The 16494-nt window shown below is 45.1% G+C and overlaps 1 protein-coding gene and 1 long non-coding RNA gene across 4 annotated transcripts in view; one reads left to right on the top strand and one right to left on the bottom strand.

Annotated features, from left to right (window-relative positions):
- CACNA2D2 (calcium voltage-gated channel auxiliary subunit alpha2delta 2) overlaps window positions 1–16494 on the top strand; it is an 861961-nt gene that overhangs the window by 527166 nt on the left and 318301 nt on the right. The gene's annotated exons all lie outside the window — the stretch shown is intronic.
- LOC143831129 (uncharacterized) overlaps window positions 8348–16494 on the bottom strand; it is a 30984-nt gene continuing 22837 nt past the window's right edge. Inside the window, exons 2-3 of the long non-coding RNA XR_013228738.1 lie at window positions 9523–9577; window positions 8348–8546 (exon numbers count right to left, since the gene is read on the bottom strand). This is a non-coding gene — a long non-coding RNA (uncharacterized LOC143831129). The remainder of the gene's footprint in view (window positions 8547–9522; window positions 9578–16494) is intronic.

Genomic DNA, 16494 nt, shown 5'->3' on the forward strand with positions numbered 1-16494 from the left:
CTCAAATTCCTTCCCCCCGCTCTGCACAGCTGAAAGAAAAGGGGAGGGCAGCAGGCCTACTTCTGCACTTACCCCTTTATGTCAATTGAGCCTGTCCGGTGGGGTGGGGTGGGGTGAGAAACCACTAGTCTCAGCTCTGCGGAGCCAAGCCAGCCGCTCTCCTGGTGGCTGGCCCTGGCTGGGCTGCACCGACACTCACCTGCTACCCACTGCCTTGAGCCCACCTCTCTGAAAGAGCTCTGCACTGTGGGCTAGCAACCCACAGGGCAGGGGTGCTCTGGGAGAAGAAAAGGGAGGTGAGACGACTACAGCGAGTGTGGAGGAAGACTCGTGATGAAGCAACAAGAACATCTTATAGCATGCTTATGAGGGCGTATGAGATGGCAGTGAAAGAGTTTTTTGCCACGGAAGTTGTGTCCGTAAGCTCTCACCTGGCCCAATTATTTAGTGTAGTTCGATCCCTTACCGCCCTTGAGAGGCTCCAAAATACTAGTCAATTGGAACTTGGCTGTGAGACATTAGCGAGCTATTCTGCGGATAAATTCTTGTTGCTATGCCACGACCTTCCCGCCACAATTAATACAGTAAATGAACCGGAGGCCTGTTGGCCGCCTTTGGCAGTGAGGTTTGATGGCTTCAGGCGGCTCTCTTCTTCCGAAGTGGACAAGTTGCTGGGGTCAGTCAGGGCGACCACTTGCCCCCTTGATCCTTGTCCTTCTTGGCTCCTCAAGGGAGGTGGCCAGAGGATAGGAGGCCAACTCAGAGACATCATCAACTTCTCCCTGAGTTCTGGGGAGTTCCCTGAGAGGCTAAAGTAGGCGGTGGTTCGCCCTCTCCTTAAAAAATCTACGCCTGATTCGCGGGACCCTGCCAGCTACCACCCAGTGTTGCACTTGGCGTTCCTGGGCAAGGTGGTAGAAAGGGTCACGGCAGACCAGCTCCTGGCATTCTTGGAGGAAACTTCAGCACTTGATCCATATCAGTTCAGCTTCTGTCCTGGCCACAGGGTAGAGACGGTGTTGGTTGCCCTGTTCGATGATCTCCGTCGCCAGCTGGATAGAGGCGGGTCAGCTGTGCTGTTTCTCTTAGACCTGTTTGACGGCCTTTGACATCATGGACCATGATCTATTGGTCCACCGCCTTGCTGGCATGGGGATGTGGGGCACAGCCTTGTGCTGGATATGTTATTTTCTCCAGAACCGGATCCAGAGGGTTGCTGTGGGGGATGAGTTCTTGTGTCCTTATAGACTCCCTTGTAGGGTCCCTCAGGGCGCAGTTCTCTCCCCACATTGTTCAACATCTTTATGCTCCCTCTGGCCCAGCAGGTATGAAGTTTTGGGCTGGGCTGCCATCAGTACACTTCCCCCCCCCCCCAATATCTCCTCATGGACGGCCGCCCAGACTCTCCCCCGGAACCATTCGCCAGATGTTTGGAAGTGGTGACAGAATGGCTCGATTAGAATTGCCTGAAATTCAACCCCTCCAAGACGGAGGTCCTGTGGCTAGGAGGTGGGACCAGGAAACGCGCTTGCCCACCCTGACAGGGGTGCAACTTACCATCGCATCACAAGCCAGGAATTTGGGTGTGGCTATTGATGCCTCCCTGACTATGGAGGCACAGGTCAAGAGGGTAGCTGGCCAGGCATTTTTCCATCTTCCATTTTCTAACTCACATGAGATACACAGCACAGAATTATAGCGAAGAATGGTGAGCCTAGGCAAATGCCATAGGTCTCCAAAAAGTCAAAAAAAATTACATACCCAAGAGACCGCGTATTGCTCTATGCCCCCTGCAGGGCCTTACGCTCTGTGGCGGGAAATCTATTGGTTGTTCCCGGCCCTAGGAAAGTGCGCCTAGCCTCAACCAGGGCTTTCTCTGTCCTGGCCCCTACCTGGTGGAATGAGCTCCCAGGTAAGCTGCTGGCCCTGTGGGATCTGTTAATGTTTCGCAGGGCCTGTAAAACGGAGCTCTTCCACCAGGTCTATGGTTGAGGCTGGGGTCTGTGGGGTAGATTGTTGCCCCCCCTGGGGTCCAAAGTGCTCATTGCTCCTTCCCCATTTTTTCCTTCGCCTTGGTGGATAGGGGTTGGATTACGATTTTTTACCACCATGTTGGGAATTTTTTAAGTCTCTAATGGGGTTTTTAAGACTACTGTTACCCACCATGAGCCTGTATAGGGAGTGGCGGGAAATCAAATAACAACAACAATAATAATAATGACCCCATCATACTTGCATTCTGACAGTGCTGACATGGCTGGGCGCAATGTGCGGGCACTGCCTGAAAGAGGGAGGAGTGGGGCACAAGCCCTGTGAGCCCCACCATCTCCAAGGCTGCTGCTCTGCTCTGAGGGAGCCTCTGGCTCCAGCCCCCCCTTTCATGGGCCATCAATCCCCTCCCGCAGCCAGGCCGGGGGGGGAGATGGCCTCCTACCTGACCTCCTACCTGACTTCCGCAAGGTGCTCTCCATGGCATCCTGGGCAAGAGATCTGGGACCCGCACATATGGTGCCTTATATAGGCTCCATGGGGCCTGGCTCACCCTGATGGTGTGCATGCTGCAAGAGTCATCCGCTGCTAAGCAGGACAGGCAGTGGCAGCAAAAACATCCGGTGGGCTGGATATATGTCGGCAGACCACATGTGGCCCCCGGGCCGTAGTTTAAGAACCCCTGGTCTAGACACTAGCCAGAGGCAGATCCAGAATTCTGCCCTCTTCAAGGCATCTCCTATAGTCCTGATTCTCCACCATATCACAAGACCATTGCACCTCACTACATGTTTAATTTCTTCTTATGGTGGTTGGGAACAATCATCCAAGTGCTAATTTCTTTGTACATTTGCTCCATGAAGAAATCTTACGAGGCCAAGTGGGATCATTTTGTAATCTGGGCATCAAAAATATGAATTAAACCAGAGAGTTTTCTGAAATTTTGGAGTGCCTATTTTCCCTTAAGGATTCAGGTTTCCATCTTTAATAAAGTCTATTTAATGGCTATTTCCACCTTTCAGGTGGGAATAGATTCAGGTCCTGTTTTCTCTAATACCATCCCCTGTTCTTTTGTTGTTGTTGTTGTTGTTGTTTAAGAATTTATTAATTTTATAACATAAAATAAAAAGATACAGTAATATTAACCTCCATTGGTTATAGTTAGCCTTTATCAACTAATACATTTATTAACTATCGATATATATAGTCTGTGTAGTAATTCCATAGTTCTTTAAATTCTTTTTCCAATCTGCCATTCACTAAACTGGTTAGCTTTGCTATTTTAGGTAATTCTCCTAGTTTATCCAGCCATTCTGTTATTTCTGGTGAAACCTGTTTTTCCGATTCTTAATCTATTATTATACTTGCCACTGTAGTTGTATGGAAAAGAAAGTCTTTATTGAATGACTCATAGGTTTTAACTTTCCCGTTGCAGTCAGCAGGTCCTTATATTTTAAAGCAGTGTTCCCCAACCCCGCCGTGGCTCTCTCTTCCCGCCCCCCCCCCACAGCGAGAACCTCACCAGGCCGCAAGCATCTTGCTTTGGGAGGGGGGGAGAGAAGCTTGCCAGGCCGCAAGCTAATCGGCCGCTTCGGCGGCGAATTTCCTTGCAGCCTGGAGGGGCGGGGAGAGGGAGCTGTGGCTGCCAGCATGCCGGCAGCGCAAACGCGCATGCGCGGACTTGCCGCACATGTGCGTTTGTGTCCGGTGGGGGCGCAAATGCGCACACGCGCGGCAAGTCTGCGTGTGCATGCATGTGCGGCACTGCCACGCATGCACTTTTGCGCCCCCCACCAGACACAAACACGCACGCGCAGCAAGTCTGCGCTTGCGCGTTTGCGCGGGGCTGCCGCACTTGTGTGTTTGCACCGGAGCTGCCACATGTGCACGGGGCCCCGGGTGACCCTCTCCCCACACCCTGGCGCAGCGGTCCACGGCCTGCCAAAGGTTGCGGACCGCTGTTTTAAAGAACCTATTCTTTTTTGTTGTGCTTTGTCATAATGGGCCTTAATTGGAGATTTCAACAGTGATGAATTTCTCATTATTCTCTGCTTATATTTATTCCAGATGTTTATTGACATAAGAGCCCAAGGATTTAGGTCCGGCTTTTCCTTGACCTTTTGTGGGGGGCCATAATAGATTATGTAAACCATCTTCTAACCCGCACTTCTCAAATAATAGGCTTCTTGAAGTTGGCTCAGTGTTCTAATCTGTTACCCTGATAACACAGCTGAATGTAAGTTTTAAATTTGGAACACTTCTTCTTCCTCTCTTCTTATCATCCTGAAGGACTTTGAAAGCTACGCTTGGTCTTCTGTAGTTCCATATGAATTTATTTATAGTGCTTTGCCACATGTAAAATCTTATCCTTGATGTCCAATGGAATCACCTGAAATACAAAAGTTAACTTGGGTAGAATGTTCATTTTTACAGTGGCCATTCGTGCAGACCAGGAAGAATTCATTTTAGACCACCTTTGTAAATATTCCTGAATTCTCTTCCACATTGGGATCTAATTATCATCCAATAAAATTTAAAATACTTTGTCTAAAGTTACTCCCAAATATTTCAGTTTTCCTGGATTAACATCACATCCAATTTTCATCTTTAAATCCATTGATATTTGCTCTCAGGCTCTTAATATCATTATTTTTTCTCTGTTTATTTTGTACCTTACATACTGACAAAAGCTTTTCAGGGTATCTAACAATCATGGAATTGTTATTTCAGGATTCATCAAAATAAAAACCATATCATCAGCATAGCTCCACATCTTACTCCTCACATTTAATGAGAAGTCCAACAGAATTCTTTTTAATGTCTAATTTTTGTTGCAGTTGTTTCTAGAACAAGGTTAAATAATGAAAGGTATAGTTAGCAACCTTGTCTTGCGCCTTTCATAATCTGAATTTTGTCACATGTAAGCATTCCATTAACTAAAATTATAACTTCCTGTTTTGAATACATTTGTTGGATTAATTTCAGGAACATCTCCCCACAGTTCATTGTTTGCAAGGTCACCTATAAAAATTTCCATTAAACATTGTCAAATGCTTTTTCGGCATCTAAAAAAACAAAGGCAGCACATTGCTGTGACTTATGTACATAATCTAGGCGGATATTATTTTCCATATGCCTTTTTGGCATGAAACTTGTTTGAGCAACATGAACAACATCTTCTATAACAGTGGTCCCCAACCTTTTTATCACCGGGGACCACTCAACGCTTGACAATTTTACTGAGGCCCGTGGGGGGGGGGGTAGTTTACTCCTCTACTCTCAACCACTGCCCTAACGCTCTCTGATCGCTATGGTAATGTTTAAACATCCCTTCAAAATAGGATACAGACCTGCCACAACAATTAACATAAGGAACATTTTATTTTCATGGAAATTTTAACTCATGACAATGACAAATCAAAGGGAACCCTGAGCTTGTTTCTCTGCAATGAGATAGTCTCATCTGGGAGTGATGGGAGACAATGACACCCAAAGTGTGTTGTAAAGGGCCAGGGGGGGTGCAGTAAAGGGCCAGGAGGGGGGAGAAGGCGTCCTTCGTGGCCAACCTCCAATTAGTCTACTGACCACATGTAGTCCGTGGCCCACAGGCTGGGGATTGCTAATATAGAGGATGGAGCAGAATTGTTCTCTCTTGCCTCAGAGGGATGGACCAGAACCAATTGGGTGAAATTAATTGGGATGGGGATCACTATTCTATACATCTCTTAAGCCATTCTGTAACAAAATTTTTAACAAAAATGTTATAATCCACATTCAATAATGAAATTGCTCTGTATGATTGTGGTAGAGTTGGGTCAGTCCCTTCTTTGTGTATGAGAGCTATGGAAGTTTGCTCCCATTATTCAGGTATCACTCTTTCTGGGGTTACCATTATTCTGTTTATCAGTTGATGTAGCAATGGTGTCACCACATGTATCATTCTTTTGTAATATCTTTATACCGTTCCTGCGGAGCGGTATAAATGAAAGGCTAAGAGCTAAACGGGAGGAGAAGGGGCAGGGGCCGTCCGTGATAAAAACTCGGAGGGGTGAATCAGGAGCCGCTTCGCGGCTCCTGATTCGCCCCTCCGAGTGGCACTCCAGAGGGCATGGCTCCTCATTGGCTACTTGGCCCGTCCTCGGCTGAGTGCTCTGGCGAGTGGGTCGTCCACCCAGTCAGCTGTCCTTGCCTCTGCGCTCCCCCAATGGTGAGTCCTTTCTCGCCATCCATCTAGGGACTTTGGCCGGGGAGAGGGGTGGCTACCGGGGAGGGGTGTGGCAGTACAGGGCCATGCCCTGGGAAATAAGCAGGGCTGCTGTGTCGAAGGGGCCTTGCCTGGGGAGGGACCTGCCCACTACCTAGCAGGGCCGCCACCACTAATGCCACCACTGTGGCTACAGAGGTGATCACGGCCTCTCTGCCCGCCGCCAGACACACCTCACTTATCCCTGCCGACTGAAGGACCTTCACCCCCAACGGCCCTGCCCTTAAACAGCCAGGGCCAACGCCTCCATGCACCTTCCGTCCTCTTCAGCCGATGCGGCCACCTCGCCCATGGAGGCAGCGGCCACCTGCGCAGCCACTGCTGCCCATGCCCTTCTCACGCCGCCCCCTCCATCACTTTGGGGTCCCACCCAGCCTTCTCCCTGGCCTGGAATATGCCCATTTTTATAAATGGGCTTTTCTCCTAGTTCTTTTATAATATTCAACCAATAATCCATCTGATCCCGTTTCCATGTGTGGTTTCATTGAAATTATTGCATCATTGGTGTCTTGAATTGATACTTTTTGGTTTAAAATTCAATGATGTTCTTCTGCAAATTTCTTTATAAGGATATCTTCTAGGTACTTCAGTTCCTCTCCTAAATTGTCTCCTTTGCTTTCTGAATGATAAAGATTTTGAAGAAAGCTTACTAGAGTCTCTTGAATGTCCTTTTCTAAGAGACATTCAGCTCCTTTGTATTTCAGTCAAGAATGAAAGGTTTTTTGTTTTTTGAATTTGGGGGGGGGGTTGGTTATTTATGTGCCAACAATTTTCCTGGTTTATCCACATGTTGAAAATTCTTTTGTTTTACATAATCAATTTTTTCCTCATCTCTTCTGTTTCAATATAGTCTCTCTCCAGTCTTAAAGTCTTCATTTGCTTAAAGTCCAGGTTTGCTTAGATTGTTATGCCTAGTGTTGATCTGGATCCTTTTAAAATATTGTCACTTTTCCCTTTTAATTATGGAATTTTGTCTGGTTAGTACCACTCCCATATAGGCTTCGCTTGCATCCCAAAATGTAGACATTTTCACATCGGATGTTTGCTTAATTGAAAAAAATTCTTGCAATTCTGCTACACATTTCTGCAATCTATTTTTATTGTAAAAATATACTCATTCATCCTCCATCTTCTTAAACCAACTCTTTAATAGTTTAATTCTAGTTTTAGTGGGTTATGGTCAGCAAATGTGCTAGGCCACCATTGGCAATAATTATTTGGAAAGCCAACATTGGTCAATCCTTGAATATGAACCATGTCTTTGTGGGGGGGGGGGTATATTTTCATTTTAGTGGATTTAATCCAAATATCAACCAGAGATCATTGATAAAGATTAGAAATTTCAGTCTTTGGGAGCTTAGATCCTTGTTTTTTTTAATGTGATTTATAAATCGGTGGGTTTGAAACCACATTAATATCCCCTATCAAAATTAAATTGGCATCTAGCACTTCAGTGTGTTTTTTAAAAAATCATCATCAAATTTGTCTTTAACATTGTTGGGTGCATAGATATTTGTCACTATTAGGTTTTCCCCATCAGGGAACTGAATTTTTAATGTGATGAATCAATCTTTTGGATCCTGAATCAAAACTTCTGTTTTGATATTAGGGTTAAGTACCTGGGTTACTACTACTACTTTTTTTTTTTTTTTGCTTTGGCAGAAGCTGGAAAGGCTTTACCTAGTCTCTTGATGTTTCTGTTTCATGTTACTTTGATGGTAGTTTCTTGAAGACACAAAAAAAGCTTGAAGCTTCTTTGATTTAAAAAATATTTTCTTTGCTGGAGCATTTAGACCATTAACATTCACAGAAAATATTCTTAATTTCTCCATAGTTTTGAGCAGGGCCCAGTTGAATGGGTTGAGCTGGTGTTTATCTCTCTGTTTCCTGTGAAAGCTGATCATCTAGATCCTGTGTTCGTTGAAGTACTTTGATAATTCTCCTTCCAGTAGGTAATATGACTTCCAAAGAGAAAGGAATCTTCCAAAAATATCTCTTTTTGTATAAGTATTTGACATAGAAAATGAAATTGCACTCTTTTACACAGATTGTCATTTGGGAGATCTTGGAATATCATAACTTCTTGGCCTAAAAATTCAAGTGGAACCGTGTGGTTCTTTTCCAAGATAGAATCTTTAACTATCTTGCTGTCAAAACTTACTTAGAGATCTCTTGCTTGCTTCATACAACACAATGCCCTGTTCAAAATCCCCTGCAATGTCCTCTTCCTTCCTTCAATGAGAGCACAAGTGAGATCAACAGCATTTTGTGGCAGCATTGACATACATTGTATCTGTAAAGAAGAGAAGTGGCTGTGAGGAAAGCAGTATTGCAATCAATATTGAAATAATCAGCCCACACCCTCCACCCATGTGGAACTTCACAAAAGACATGATTATGAACTCGTGGCTGCACTTACCTGTAACTGATGTTCATCAAGTGTCTCATGTGTTGGTACACATACTTCCCTCCTTTCCCCACTGTGGGCTGGCACTGTCATACATTCTTCTATGCTCCTCAGTGGTGAAGGAAGAACTGATGGGAGGGTATTCCCTCCCCCTCCATCACATGAGGAAATAGGTGGGAAAAGGTCTCTGCCTCTGATGGAGGTGAGGCAGAGCACTCATCTAGGAGCTTTCTATAAGCTTGTGAATTTCTGTTCTTCTGTGGAAGTCCCTGCATCAGGGCAATTCCATGTGGGACTGCAGAAAAGACACTCAGTGAACATCAGTTGCTGGTAAGTGCCACCATGTTTTCTATATAAACAAAGTGTGCTTGAACAATTCTGTTATTTAATTAGGGTTGCCAGCTCCAGGTTGGGAAATACCTGGACATTTGGAAGCGGGGCCTTAGGGTTTGGGGGGGGGGGAAGGAATCTCAATGGATCATGATGCCAAAGAGTTCATAAGTAGCCATATTCTCCAAGTTCACTGGAGCTCAGTTGTGATCCCAGGAGATTTTCAGCCACCACCTCAAGGTTAGCAGTGCTATCTTTAATGCAGGGCCTACTAGGCACAGTTTGGTGTTTACAGACAGTTTCAAAAGGGGGGGGGGATACCGGCACACACTATTGTTTCATCCCCATCAATACTTATGTAAATACATATACTATTTGCATTGTCATTATCACACCGAATAATGGAGACTCAAGTAAGAAGGGAAAGGGAAATGTTACCCTTCCCATTCCAAAACCAAGCAACATCTGCTGTCCTCATTCAGTAATGTATGTAATCTGTAATCACACACAGAAAGAAAGAGAGATTCCTTACCAGGCAGCATTAAGGGGTGAAAGCAGCTCAGTTTTCAGCTGGAGGAAAAATGGCACTGGAAGAAAGGAAAATAAAATCCCTCTGCTTTCACAATAGTTTCTTCATGAAATTACAATCTCAGTGGCTACATTCAGTATACCCTCCCCCCTTGACCAAATGACTAAGAAGAATACAAACTCATACTTATCGTACTGTAGTTTTACCCTTAGGAAAAGGAGGGATGATCTGCACACAAATATCAGACAGGAAACAAAGAGTTTGGGTGTTCGCTGTGCAAGGTACCTCCTGACTCAGTGTCTCTCTGGCTAGTACAGAAATGGCTCCATTGCCTCAAAAATGTGATGATGGTATTTTGTTTGTTTGTTAAATTGTATGCCACTGCTCCTGACCAGCCAACTTACGGTGGCTCACAGCAACAATTAATAACAATAAAATCCAAAATAAACAATAGCATTAAAAATGAGCCCCACTTCAACTAAACACCTGGCAGAAGAGCTCCATCTTGTAGGCTCTATAGAACTGAGTCAGAGCCCTCAGCTCTCCTGGGAACTCATTCTACCATCTAGTGTCCAGGACCAAAAAGGCCCTGGCCTTGGTGAAGGCCAGGTGAGCTTCATCTGGGCCAGTGATGTACCATTTGGGATTTACCATTTCAGTGCAATTTTAGCCCACTCTGCCATGCTTGTATTGTGATTTGCCTCCCTGTGTGCTTTCCACAGGTGAAAATGTTGTCTATAACAGTGGCCCCCAACCTTTTTATCACTGGGGACCGGTCAACACTTTACAATTTTACCGAGTCCCAGGGGGGGTAGGCTTTTGCCGAGGGATGTCATCGCCGCCACCTGGGCCCCTGCTCCACTTGCTTTCCCGCCGGCACCCCTGACTTCCCACCACCCGCTGGGGGCGCTACCAGCAGCAGCTGTGTAGTGCCACACCAAGGGGGAGCCACAGCCATGGCGGCTGCTGGAGAGCACCAAAGGTGAGCCGGTGGCAGAGTGGCAGGGCAGCCCCCGAGATAGGAGCCAGGGAGGAGGACGAGGAGGAACCGTGCCCCGGTACCAACTGATCTATGAACTGATACCGGTCCTCGGCCCGGGGGTTGGGGACACTGGTCTATAAAGTGGGAATATGTTGTCCTATCTACAACATTTGGTAGGCATGCTTTAGAGTAGAGATACAATTCTTCCTGTTTTCTAGCTGGCAACTTCACAAACAATCCCTGCAACCCTTCCTGCGTTCTCCTAGCTAGATGGGTGGGAAGAGAAGTGACAGATAAGGTTCCTGGTGAAACTAGTGCGGGGAGAAAAGAAATTGAATCATAGCCAATAGGGCCAAATCAAATGTAATAAAACAAAATTAAGTTTAAAAAATGAAATGAAATGAATTTTTTAAAAGTTTTGGTACACATACTCAAACATGATTTTCAAGGGCAGGTTCACAGCTACATATACATAATTGTATTTTTCATCACCATGGTGAGTCACAGATGAATGTGTGAACTGACTCCTTTGAAAAGCAACTTTTATTGAGGTAAACTGGAAGGTCTTTCTGTGAGCTGCAGTGGTTCATTTACATGTGTAAACTGTCATTTGGTACTGCAGTCATCCTGTGAAAAAAGGGCATGTGTGATCCAGACGTACAGCATGATGTGATAGCAGCACTCCAGTGCTACTACACAAAATACTCTTTTAATGTAATTTCCCATGCCAGTCTGTTTTTCCTATTTCATTTGGAAATTATTTGCATACTCTGATGAATTTTCAGAGTATACATCACCAGGAGCATTTTCTGCTGTTTGCAGAACAGTGTGGCATAACCTTGCCAGCTTTTAAGGGACCTGATCATAGACAAATTAAGACTAGTTGTAAACTGATCTCCCATTCTTTATTGTCAGACAGCTAAGAGAGGAGGCATTGCATTATATGGAGAAGACAATTTCATGAAGAAAATTACCCTGTTTTCATTTTAGAAGGTCTTAAGCTCATACAAGAATAGAAAGAGAGAGAGAGAGAGAGAGAGAGAGAGAGAGAGAGAGAGAGAGAGAGAGACTTAATCAAAAGAAAAAAAGAATTAGGAATGGAAGATCAGATAAAATATCCTCTCCAAAGGAAGAAAAACTTTGTTGATGGGTCACTTAAATATTTTGTTAGTTCTGACAGAGAGTCAGAGTGAGAAAATTGCTTTTCCAAAGAAAGAAAAAAGATGCCAAAGTGGATTATGCCAGCTGTTTCCACCTGCGTGAGGTAATACACTTTGCATTTTAGGTTGTTAAATGTAGGGCAAAGAAAATATTAGACAGGAATCTCTGAGGAGTGTAGGTGATTTTAGTCCCCACAAGAGCTGCAGTGATCAAATTTCCATTAGCCAGAGTATTACAACATGTTAGGCAGCGACAAAGTTAGTTTTCAATTGTATTGCCTTCCACTAGGGACAAATTTATATTATCTAATATGGTGTGTGCTGTACTTTTATATCTTAAGACATTGGAATGTTATGTCCATTGCTCAGTTATACACTCACCTTGATTAGATATGCTTTGGTTCCAAGACAGTTGATTGAAGGGTGCCTAACCAGCAATCAAAACTCAACTCAAAAGCTCCCACAGCATCCACTTGTTGGCGATACTCTCCCCACACTTTTTAACATCTATATGCGCCCTCTAGCTCAGCTGGTGCGGGGCTATGGGCTGGGTTCTCACCATTATGTGGACGATACCCAGCTCTACCTCTTAATGGATGGACGGCCGGACTCCCCCCCCAGATACCTTTGCCAGATGTTTGGAAGCAGTGGCTGGATGGCTCAGGCAGAGTCGCCTGAAACTCAACCCCTCCAAGACGGAGGTCTTGTGGCTAGGTAGAAGAGAGCGGGATCAAGAAGCATGGCTCCCATGCCTGGATGATGTGCAATTAACACCTGCACCAACTGCTAGGAATTTGGGAGTGGCCTTTGATGCCTCCCTTTCCATGGATGTTCCAGTCACAAAAGTAGCCCGAATGATGTTTTTTCACCTTCACCAAGCCCAGCTACTTGCGCCCAACCTGTTCTCTGACCACTTGGCAACAGTGACCCATGCAACGATCACTTCCAGATTAGACTTCTGTAACTCACTGTACGTGGGCCTCACCTTGGCTTTGATCCAGAAATTTCAGCTGGTACAAAACATGGCTGCTAGGGTTCTCACTAAAACACCATGGGGGGCCCACATTCAGCCAGTGCTTTGTTACCTGCACTGGTCACCTGTCTACTTCCAGGTCAAGTTCAAGGTATTGGTACTGACCTTTACGGCTATATGAGGCCTGGGTCCCACTTATCTGTGGGAGTGCTTGGCCTCCCTCAGGGCTCTTTGCTCAGTGGGTATGAATTTACTGGTTGTCCTGGGCCATCCACCTGGTCTCGACCTGGTCCACGGCCTTTTTAGTCCTGGCCCCAACCTGGTGGAATAAGCTCCTGGAAAAGCTGAGAGCCCTGCTGGAATTGTCAGCTTTCTGTAGGGCCTGCAACATGGAGCTCTTTCATCAGGCGTATGGTCGAGGCCAGGGTGGATTCCCGGTGTTTTCATCAGAGGATCCCACCATGATGCCTATTAGATCTGGCTTCTCGCTCCCAGAGGAAGAAAACTTGACCCTCCAGTTGAATGGGGGAGGAGGAGGGAGGGAGAGGATTGGAGATCAGATGTTGAGTTAAGAGGTCACCATCTATCTATTTACTTATTGTTGTAAGGGGTGTTTTATGGAGTTTTATTGTATTTTACTGTTTTATTTTGTGCAAACTGCCAAGAGACCACTGGAAGAGCAGCCCTATAAAAATAAACAAACAAACAAACAAACCATGGGCCATCAGGAAGGTCCTACAAGCCCTTCTTCATCACCTCCAAGGTCAACACATGCTAATCCACAACTTGTCAACCAAGGTCCTCATCATCCATCAAGGGTCCACAAGGTCAAGGTCTCTGGTCAAAGAGGCCATGGTACTTCTGAGGTGGGCAGAGAAGAATCTGGCAAACCTCAAGGCAGAGCACATCAAGGGCCAGGTGAATCTGGAAGCTGATTACCTAAGCAGACAGGATCTGGTTCCAGAAGAATGGAATCTCCACATGGAGGTGTTTCATCAGCTCACAAGCAGGTTCAGCTTGTCATGCTAAAATCCTGGAGGCCAGTGGCCAAGAAGCTATGTGGGAGATGTTCAACAAGTGGGCCATCAACTGCAATATTGACCCACTTCATCATTCCAACAAAGATAGTCAAATTCCTCTATGAGGAGGAGAGAAGGAAGATTGAGAGGCATATCACAGCCTTAAGAGGCAGATTGGAGCCTTCAATGCTACTCTAGTCATGCAGAGAACTAGAAGCTCATCAACAATGAGCACATTAGACACTTTCTGAAGGATTGGGCCAGATTCTCCCACCTGTGAAACATGGAACAATGTTCCTACATGGAACAATTCATCAGTTCTGAGGGCACTCACCAAGCCACTCTTTGAACATTAAAATCAGTAGAGCTCAAGTACCTGTCCTGAAAGATAATGTCCTCCCGACAGGGGTCTGAAACTGCAGCTTTATCTTCCATAAGATACTCCATACTACAGACTGACTCGGTGGCAGGATTTTAGAATCCCTCCATTGTCCCAATGTAAATTCAACCTTTCACATTAAGCAGCCCCTCATCTTGCCTTCTGCCCAAAGTAAAAAGACAGGATCTGTCATATATTGGATGTGCACAGGTCCTTGTGCATATATATGGACAGAATAGTAACCATCAGGATATCAGATGGCTTCAAGGAAAGAGTCTTCAAGGCTGCAATTATATACTGGGTGAAACAATCTGAACACAGCCCGCGGCGCCGCGGGCGCTGCGGACTAAATAAAGCCGTAAAGTCTTTGTGGGAGGAGTTAGGGCGGGCTCGGTCCGGGATGAGGAAGGGTGCCGATTGGCCCCTTCCTCCGGATAGACCATCGGCCGGGCCAAAGCACCTGCCAATTGGCCCGGCCGATTCCCACCATGCTAACAAGGAAGCAACTGCGAGCTACGCAGAGCGCGGCTCGCTCCTTTGCTGGCGGCCTGCCGCGCGACTGCCGGGGGCTCCCATGCCTAGCGCCCGCTGTATTTTACATACAGCGGGCTTGATTACTAGTGCATTTATAAAGCTTATCAGTTGCTGGGCTTACTACTACTAACTGCTGTTACAGAACACTCCAAGAGGGCAACAGCAACCTTAGCAGCATTGACTATGAAAGCACTGGAAGAAGAGATCTTAAGGACATCCTTTTCTACATTTCTCAAGCACTACAGAATAGACCAAATCGCATCAGCAGAAGTGGCCTTTAGCAGAAGGGTACTGCAGCAGGTGGTAGAGGATTAGTCTCTCAAATTCATCCCAGCCAGTAGGAGCAGCTTGATTACAGCTAACCATCTTGAATGACTTCTCCCACTGAAGTAGAACAAAACATTGGGATTTACTTTAAGGTTTCTTTCTTCAGTGGGGTAAAACCATCCACTTCCTGCCTCCCCCCCCCCCCCAAAAAAACCCGAGAGACAACAAACGGGAACATAAGAAAATGTGATACTGCATCGAAAACAATACAGGAAGCAAACACAAAATAGCTTGGACATGAGTGGAAGGCATTCAGACATTCAGAATGAAGCCATGAAAAAAAAAGTATATCCCTACCTGAGTGAACAGAGGTATGACCTAATGAACTTGGAAAACTTCACCCCACTGAAGAGAAGAAACCTTGAGGTAGGTTCAAATGATTCATTCTGAATTATCTTTTCATCCTCTACAGGTAGGGTTTCCAGCTCTGGGTCAGTAAATACCAGGAGATTATGGGGGCAGAGCCTAGAGATGGGGGGGGGGACTTCAGCAGGATATAATGTCATAGAATGCATCCTCCAAATATGACTTTCTTCAGGGGATCAGATCCTGGTCCTCTGGAGATAAATAAATAAATATTACAACTCATCTCCAGAGGACCAGGATTTATATAATAATGGGATATCTACAGGTGCCATCTCAAGGTTGGTATCCATATCTTCATGGCATTGTTGCCCCAAACTGCAAACTAGCCTTGATTCCATGCTACAAACTAGGCCTGATTACCTCCTATGGTTCCTGATGTGTATGAGAGAGATCTGCACTTGCCGGAGTCCCCTGGGTCCTAGCACCCATTACATTCTTGGTTGCAATAGGCTTTCTTGCACACATACCAGATCTCTCCCACACACATCAGGAACCATAGGAGGTAATCAGGCCTAGTTTGTAGCAGGGAATCAAGGCTTTTGCCCCCCTCTAGCTTTGGGGCAAAAATCTTACCATCTCTGCCCAGGTCACCCAATTATATTCATGCTGGGACCAATATGTTGAGGTTTTGGTAGCTATTTTATGGAGAAGCTGCAATGTTCACATGAAATTTTAATGACTCTTATTCACTACTCTACAGGGTTTTTTTATTGCAAATGTTATTGCTAGTTGTCATTAGACATTGTGAGGGGTGGGATATTAATTATATAAATAAAAATATTTTTCTTGAGTGTTTATATTGAATATGGATGTACATTCATTTCAAAATTACCTGCAAAAGCTCCATTTATTTTTCAATCAAAATGAACAAAAATCCAAACAAATGCACTAATCCATTTATTTTAGTTACAGTTTATTTCAGTAGTAAAAATTTAGCAGAAACTCCTTTTTTTTATCCTGGTTCGATGACATTATCAGGATTTACCCATTACAACCAAGGGATTCTCCCTGCCAAATTTTTGATAAACAGGATAAAGTGTTCCAATTTTATTAAATGGCTTGGGAATCTTTAAAAAGGAGGAAGGGCTCTGTGACAGCTAGAATGCTAGTTATACAGTCACCATGAAATGTAGGAGAACATTTCTCCCACCAATGGAATCCTTCAATAAAGAGGAATCATAAACAGGATTAAATTAATCATCAAAATATACAGGTACATTCAGTCATCAAATAAA

Source organism: Paroedura picta, chromosome 3 (assembly GCF_049243985.1).
Source record: "Paroedura picta isolate Pp20150507F chromosome 3, Ppicta_v3.0, whole genome shotgun sequence".
Lineage (NCBI taxonomy): Eukaryota > Metazoa > Chordata > Lepidosauria > Squamata > Gekkonidae > Paroedura > Paroedura picta.